Consider the following 6,923-nt stretch of genomic DNA (forward strand, 5'->3'; position numbering starts at 1 on the left):
GCGCGCCTCCGACACGCCCCTGCCCGGGCTTCAGTGCGCCTGCGTGCAGCCCGGCCGGTCCGAGTTCTCGCAGCCTGGGAGGGGCGCGGCTCCCTGAGGGCCCCGGGGACAGCCTGGCCTTCGCGCAGCGGGAGGGCGTGGGAAGTTGTCCAGGACTCCGTGTTTGGGATCGCTGGGGCCTCCCTCCCCTCTGTGGCCGCAGGAACGCGGGCCTCACCCGGTGCTCGGCCTTAACGGTGTAGGGACGTGAAGACCAGACAGTCTCTGCGGGCAAGGACAGCGCGTCTTTGACCACGGTTTAGAATTCCCAAGTTTATTTTTAAGTTTGTTTAAAAAAAAAAAGTGTCAATCGTTGCTTCCTAGATGGCCTTCTCTTAAATGTATATATCTCGATGGTGACTTACTTGGGAAATTTAAAAACCTCCGCCTGGGATCGGTTCCTATTTTCAGAACCAGCCTAGAACTTTCAAATAACTTAAATTTGAGCCATTCCCTATTATTAGTTAAACGTAAAATACATGAGTATGAGAGAGAGAAAGACAGACGGAGACAGACACTACAGGAGATTGTACTAGGCTGGTGCAGAGAACGCAAAGACAGAAAGACAGTGCCCTCCTCAGACTTACTAGCGTGGCGAGAGGGGCGGCACCGGGCGGGCCCCGGGAAGCAAGAGGACAGAAGCCGGCAACCCTAGACGCAGTAAGATATTCTAGGATGAGAAGCGCAAAGTGCTGTGGAGATTCAAGGTAAGAGATAAGAATCTAGTCTGCTTTGGGGAATAAAGAAGAGCTTTTGTCATAAATTAAATGTAGAACGAATGTGTTCTTTGTATAGATAGAACTTCTCATTTGCTTTCACATATGAGCCACACGCTTAATCAGGCCTTGACAAAGTCACAGCAGAGTGATTGTTTGCTGGAGAGAGAGGCAAAATTGCAAAGCATGTGGAGCTCGCCACACACACACACACACACGCACACGCACACGCACACGCACACTGCACACACTCCCCTTTCATCTTGCCTTTCCTCTTCCCTGGAAGCCTCTTCCCAAGCAGCCGGCTTCTCTACGTGGCCTCAGGCTCCCTAGTTTGAGCACATCTCCTCTCTACTTTGAGCACCTCTCCCAGAGCACTGTTGACAGGCAAAGGAGTCTGAAGGCAGCCCTTTCCTCTGCATCTTTTTCTCCTCACTTCTGCTTATCATTTTCTCTCTGACCTTCACCAAGAGTAGCTCCTTCAGTGTGGCCTGGAGCATTCTTTTCCCCTCACACATCCACTTACTTGAAGTCCTTTACTTCATCATCTCTCTCAGTTTCTACTCTCAGAGTAATGGAATGACACCAGAGCTCAGCAATCCTATGTTTAACGATGTTGTTGATTTTATAGGAAAATGATGCCCATCACAGGTTAATGACTTGCTGTGTCCTGCAGGTAAATAGTGATAGAATTAATGAATTATTAGACTCAGTGTTTTGATATACATACCCCAGTTGGTATTTCTTTCACTTCCAGTTACATGGATTTATTCATTTCCTACTGTGGACCGGGTGCAGTTCTAGGCACTGGGGATAGGGTAATGCAGTAAATGAAACAAAGTCCCTGCCCTCATAAGTCATACATTCTGGGGGAGGGGACAGACAATAAAAAATACCTATTATGTCCAGTATGAAGTCTTCTATAAAAAAAATTAAATGGAGCTGGGGAATCAGGCTGAGGGGAACACTGTTTTGCAAAGGTGGTCTGAAGCTGTGGAGAACGCCTACACAAGAGTCTACTCCCATTAACATTACAGATAGAGCATGAATACAAAGACTACAATGGGAGACAAACTGTAAATCATAAACGAGATGCATAAAATGTAATCAAAATGCAACTGGTTCCAGAAGAGAGACAGCTAATATTTTGTCAAGGGATTTAAAAAATTGATGGATGTGTCATTTGAATTAGGCTTCGAAGGAGGATATTTTGTCAGGAAATGAAGAGGAGAAAGGGTGATCTGGTTAAGTGAACAGCAAAACCAAAAGAAGGAAAGTGCCTTTGTGTGTGTGTGAATTGAATTTCTAAAATGGCTGGAGTGCAAAGTGCATAAAAACTACCACCTAAAGACTCTGCTTTGAATGGTATATTTAATTGATGGATTTTGAATGAGTGGTGTTTTTTAACTACTGGGTGTTATAAATGATGGGCACTCAGAAAATCTCCTTTATTATGTCTTAAAAACAGTATCTGTCATCTAGCCCAAAAGTCCCTACTCAGTGTCCAAAGGGCATCCTCAGACTCTCCACCAGATTCTTCAGTTAACTCTTTCAACCTCCTAATTAAACTTTCTCTTTCTTGAATTTAAAATTAAAGTCTTCTTAGTGCGTTGTCTTTATGTTGCATTAATTTTAAGTATTTTGTGATAATTTTGGTTTGTTTGCTTTACAGTTCTTGTGTACAAATAATGGATTTCAGCTATTTTCTGATGAGATAATCAGCTATCAGGTTACAGCCATACCTAAAATTTTCTTTCCATTGGGGAAATGTACCAAATCTCAGATAACTAATTTACAAACCCATTTTTGGTTTTGGTTTTTTTTGGCCAAGCCACGCAGCTTGTGGGATCTTAGTTCCCCGACCAGGAATAGAACCCACATACCCTGCAGTGCAAGCACAGAGTCCTAACCCCTGAACCACCAGGGGAAGTCCCCAAACACATTTTTGAACCTCAATTTATTTGTAAACTGGAGACTTTCCTGATTTCCCTCTTTACCTCAATTATTTGGATCATTCAGGAACTAGCCAATTTATTCTAAACAGGTCTAGCTTCCTTGTGTTGTAATTTCTACATGTCTCAAATCTAATATTTTCATCATATATTCATTGACCTACTGCTTCCCTTAATTATACTGATGCATAAAGAGAAAAAAAATGAGTATTAGGCTTTGTATAAGTAAAACAATTTTCCCTAATTCTAGAAGAGTTAGTCTTGTTTTTTAGAATATAAAATTCTCAATTAGTCTTCTTTTTAAATTAATTTCATTGAATAAATATAGTTGTTACAAATTATGATTACTTAAAGAAGAAGAAAAGAAGACAAGATAGTGAATTGCAAGAAATTAAGGATTAAATGAGCTAATTTGTAAAAATGCCTAGCAATTATAAGAGGATTGGTTTCATTCCTCCACAGTTCTTCCTCCTTTGAAAAACCCTCACTACCATTCTCGGCTCCTAACCTGATGATTCAGCCCCTACTTTCACATTTAAAACAAATTACTCTCTGATGGTCCCACTGCCCCATGCATCAGGACCTGTCCTATCACCAGCCAATCCCTCAGGCCTGGCAGGCCCCAACTCTCCAGGGCCAAGCTGATGCTTCCTGGTTCCCTCCTATCCTTCCTCTACTAGAGTCTCCCATCAGTGGCCCCTATCAAGTACAGCAAAATGAGACTCCCACCCTCTATACTCCTCTCCATATGCAGGCTCCCACGGCCCCCATCTGATGTGGCCAAAGACTCCAGAAGCACCATTTGGAATTTAATTCAAGTCGTCTATGTGGCCTCATCTCATCCATCCCTGAACCTCCCAGGGTGAGAAGGTGAGGCCTCATTCTTCTGCAGATTCTGCCCTGTCCATTTTCACCATCACTTCTACCTCCCAGAAGTAATACTGGAACGTAGCCAGCATTCTAGTGCCCCCCACTCCCCGACCTTGCCCTTTAGACTTAAAGTGGTTGTAATGTCCTTTGGAGAAATAGGTCCAGATTTACTTTCAGAAACTCATCCTGAGCCAACAGTGTGAAATTATGAGGAGACTCTTTAATAATCTCCCCTTATTGAGATCCACGTGCTCACCAGAAATTAAAAGCAGAGACTCCTCAGGAGATTTTTATCTTTAGAAGGCCTTCCACTGTTTTTATTCAAAACAATATTTGTGTTTATCCAGTAACATGTAAGTCAGCTTCCCTAGCAGGAGACTGGAATATAGGTCTTGGGTAAATAATTAGGTAAAAAAAGTTTCTGATAGGAATCTTTCAGGAAGGATTTTTAAGCTTGATTAAGATCTTCAGAGCAATTAGTAAAAAGAAACCCCAAACTACTCAGCCTGTTTATAAAAGGACAAGCATCCTGTCTCTCTTGTTCATTGCTGAGTCCCCAACACCTAGCACAGTGCCCTTAGGAACACTCAGTACCTGCTCATAGCAGCGCAGTGAATGTTTTGAATGGAGGCGTGAATGGCTGAATGAATCCACTGTGGTGTGGGTTATTAACTGCAAACCGTTGATATTCAAAATGACTAGGAAGATATAAAAAAAGTGAAAAGGAAACCTTGTAAGAGAGAATTTTGCCAGTGGAATAGATGTAGTCCCAGACAGGGATTCTGAATTCTGGGGAGGACTCATCCCCGGGTGGGTAAAGTTTTGCTTTATGATCTTAGTAGTGTGTGACCTTGGACAATGATTTGATTTTTCCTAATTTGGGGTGGTGGCTAGGATTAGATGAGCTCACTTGTTTAATGCCTAAAAATAACAGGAAGACTGGTTTCAATTTCTCATCCCTCTTTCTCCTTCCAAAAAACTCTCACCACGAAACCCCACCCTCATCTCTTCCATGCTGATGATTCAGTCCCCACCCATCCCACTTAAAAACCCAAATTAAGTCCCTCTGCATCCACTGCTCCACTGCAGCAGGCTTGACCCATCAACAGCCAGCTTCTCAGCACTGGTCCCCTACCCCCAGCCCACTCCCATTTCTGGGGCCAGTTTATGGTACTCTCAGCATTGGTTTCTTTATCTGAAGTTTATCTTCATTCATTCAACAACTTTATTGTGTGTCACACCCTGTCACAGGCACTCAGGATACAGTGATTTAAAAAAAAAAGAAAAGATAGAATCTGTCTAATTACAGTGCTTGGTCTAGCAGATTAAATGAGATGACACAGCAGAATTCTGTTAACCTTAGGGTAGGAGGTAAGAGTAGGAACTAGGCTTAAACAAGGAAAGCCTTTGCCGCCGGGTGGGTGTGTATGTGCAGCGTGGAGGGCTGGGAGAAGGAGGGCGGGAGGGTGGTGTCCTTCCCAGAAGTCAGCCTAACGGGGATATCAAGGCACGGGATGGATGGAAGTAGTGTTATTTTTTTCCCCTTTATGCAACCTTATTATTTGGATGAGAGGGAATGAAGGTTCGCTCTCTCACACCCTGAACACTGCCATTCTCTACACGGTTCCTCCTCTAAAACCTTACTAATTCCCACCCCCAGAAGCTCCCTCCTTTCCTCCATGTTCTCCTGGCATTCCAGCCACATCTGCTAGTACTCTCAGACTTCACCCACCCCTAGCCTCTCTTCCCACCCAGACTACCACCCATCCTTTCTCCTGCTTCGTTTCCTGTCTATCCTACCTATGGCCTATAGAGTAAGTCATTTCCCCACAGTCTTGTCACTTTCCTCCAGTCTACTCTCTTCACACGTCCAAGTAACTGCTACCCCACCATCATCTGCCCCTACATGCAGGCTGCTGAGGACAGTTGGACACAACAAAATCATACCATAGAGTGGCCATGAAACAGATTTGGAGTCATCCGTCTCAACTGGGCCCTTGGCGTTTCTTAGTGACCCTTTAATATGTCCCTGCTCAGCTCTTTTTCCATCCCTCATCATAGTTATTTTAATCTTCACTGCTCTCAAGATTCTAGCCCTCATCCTTTCTCCCAGCAGATGACATTAATTCCTACTCAGCCAGTCTCCTTGCCCTGAATTCTCACCCTACGCCTACAAACTCATCTTCACCCATGCCCATTCTTACCTCCTTCTTTCTTACTCAGAAGGTGAGAGGACCCTCTTCCTACCCAAGGTTTAAGGTTCATCCTCCAGGATAATGATCTTATTCTCATCTGTATTTAAATCTTTTCCTTTCACTAGCTTCTTCTCAGGCTAAATTAACAAAGCTGTTTAAGTCAGGACTTTCTTAGTTTCAAGTGACAGAAACGCGACTCAAGCTAGTTTTGGTAAAAAGAGAGAGAGCTAAGAGTATGTCATCAGTCATACTTCAAGGTCTTGGGAAGTGAGTGCTAACTTCAACTTTATGGAAGCAGGATCCTTCTTCCCACATTAATTTCATAGAAGTTAGAAAAAAGAGAAACAAAAACAGAAATGCCAATAAAGGGAAAGTATCACTGATCACACACTCTTAGCTCTCTCTGTCTCATTTTCCTCTCTCAGAGACCAGCTTTCTTCTTGTGGCAAAAACATGGCTACAAGAAATAATAGTTCAGCATGAAATAGAGTCCTAGGTCCTCCTCCAGGGATACACATAACAATCTGATATATATCTTTGAGTTCTGCAGGAAATAAAGCACCCACCCAGGCGGAGGATGGAATGATGATGTTGACGTTTTCTGACTTCAGTCAAGTAAAGCTTGGACTCCGTCAACCTTTGCCCCAATTCTACACTGAATTCTCCTCTGCTCAAGCCCCTTCATTAATTTGCATGTACCCTTAGCTTAAAACTTCCCCAATTTTGCTATCCTGGGAGATATCCCAGGATATCCCAGGACCTTTGGGAAAGATCCCCGGTGTTCTCCTTACTTGCTGCAAGTAATAATAAATCTTTCTTTCTCCTGCTCTTTGGCTGATTGTGTCTTTTGGCTCAATACCCACCAAGAGGCAAACCCAGTTTTCTGGTAACAGCCTCTCCACCCTCTACCCACTGTCAATAGTACCCCGCCCCCCCCCGCCCCTGTTGTGAGAAATAAAAATGTCTCCCAACATTGGCAAAAGTCCCCTGCAGGGCAAAATTGTCCCCAGCTGAGAACCACTAACCTATATAAGGGGTTCCTTGCTGAGCCACAGCTCCATGTTCATTCGTTACCGTGTCACCCAGCCTGCAGCAGGCCCGGCCACAACAAAGGACACTTCCAAATCCTCATCTTCAGCTCAGACCGCTCT

General features: G+C 43.9%; 1 long non-coding RNA gene across 2 annotated transcripts; it reads left to right on the forward strand.

Annotated features, from left to right (window-relative positions):
• The first annotated feature begins 87 nt into the window (after positions 1-87).
• On the forward strand, positions 88-6,598 carry LOC132519493 (uncharacterized). 2 transcript variants are annotated; one of them, XR_009540176.1, is made up of 4 exons: positions 88-746; positions 1,387-1,431; positions 3,462-3,577; positions 6,323-6,598. It is a non-coding gene; the product is annotated as an uncharacterized LOC132519493 (long non-coding RNA). The 2 variants fall into 2 exon arrangements; XR_009540175.1 differs by lacking the exon at positions 1,387-1,431 and having other exon boundaries at positions 89-746.
• Positions 6,599-6,923: the final 325 nt, after the last annotated feature.

The sequence above is a fragment of the Lagenorhynchus albirostris genome, chromosome 4 (assembly GCF_949774975.1).
Source record: "Lagenorhynchus albirostris chromosome 4, mLagAlb1.1, whole genome shotgun sequence".
Lineage (NCBI taxonomy): Eukaryota > Metazoa > Chordata > Mammalia > Artiodactyla > Delphinidae > Lagenorhynchus > Lagenorhynchus albirostris.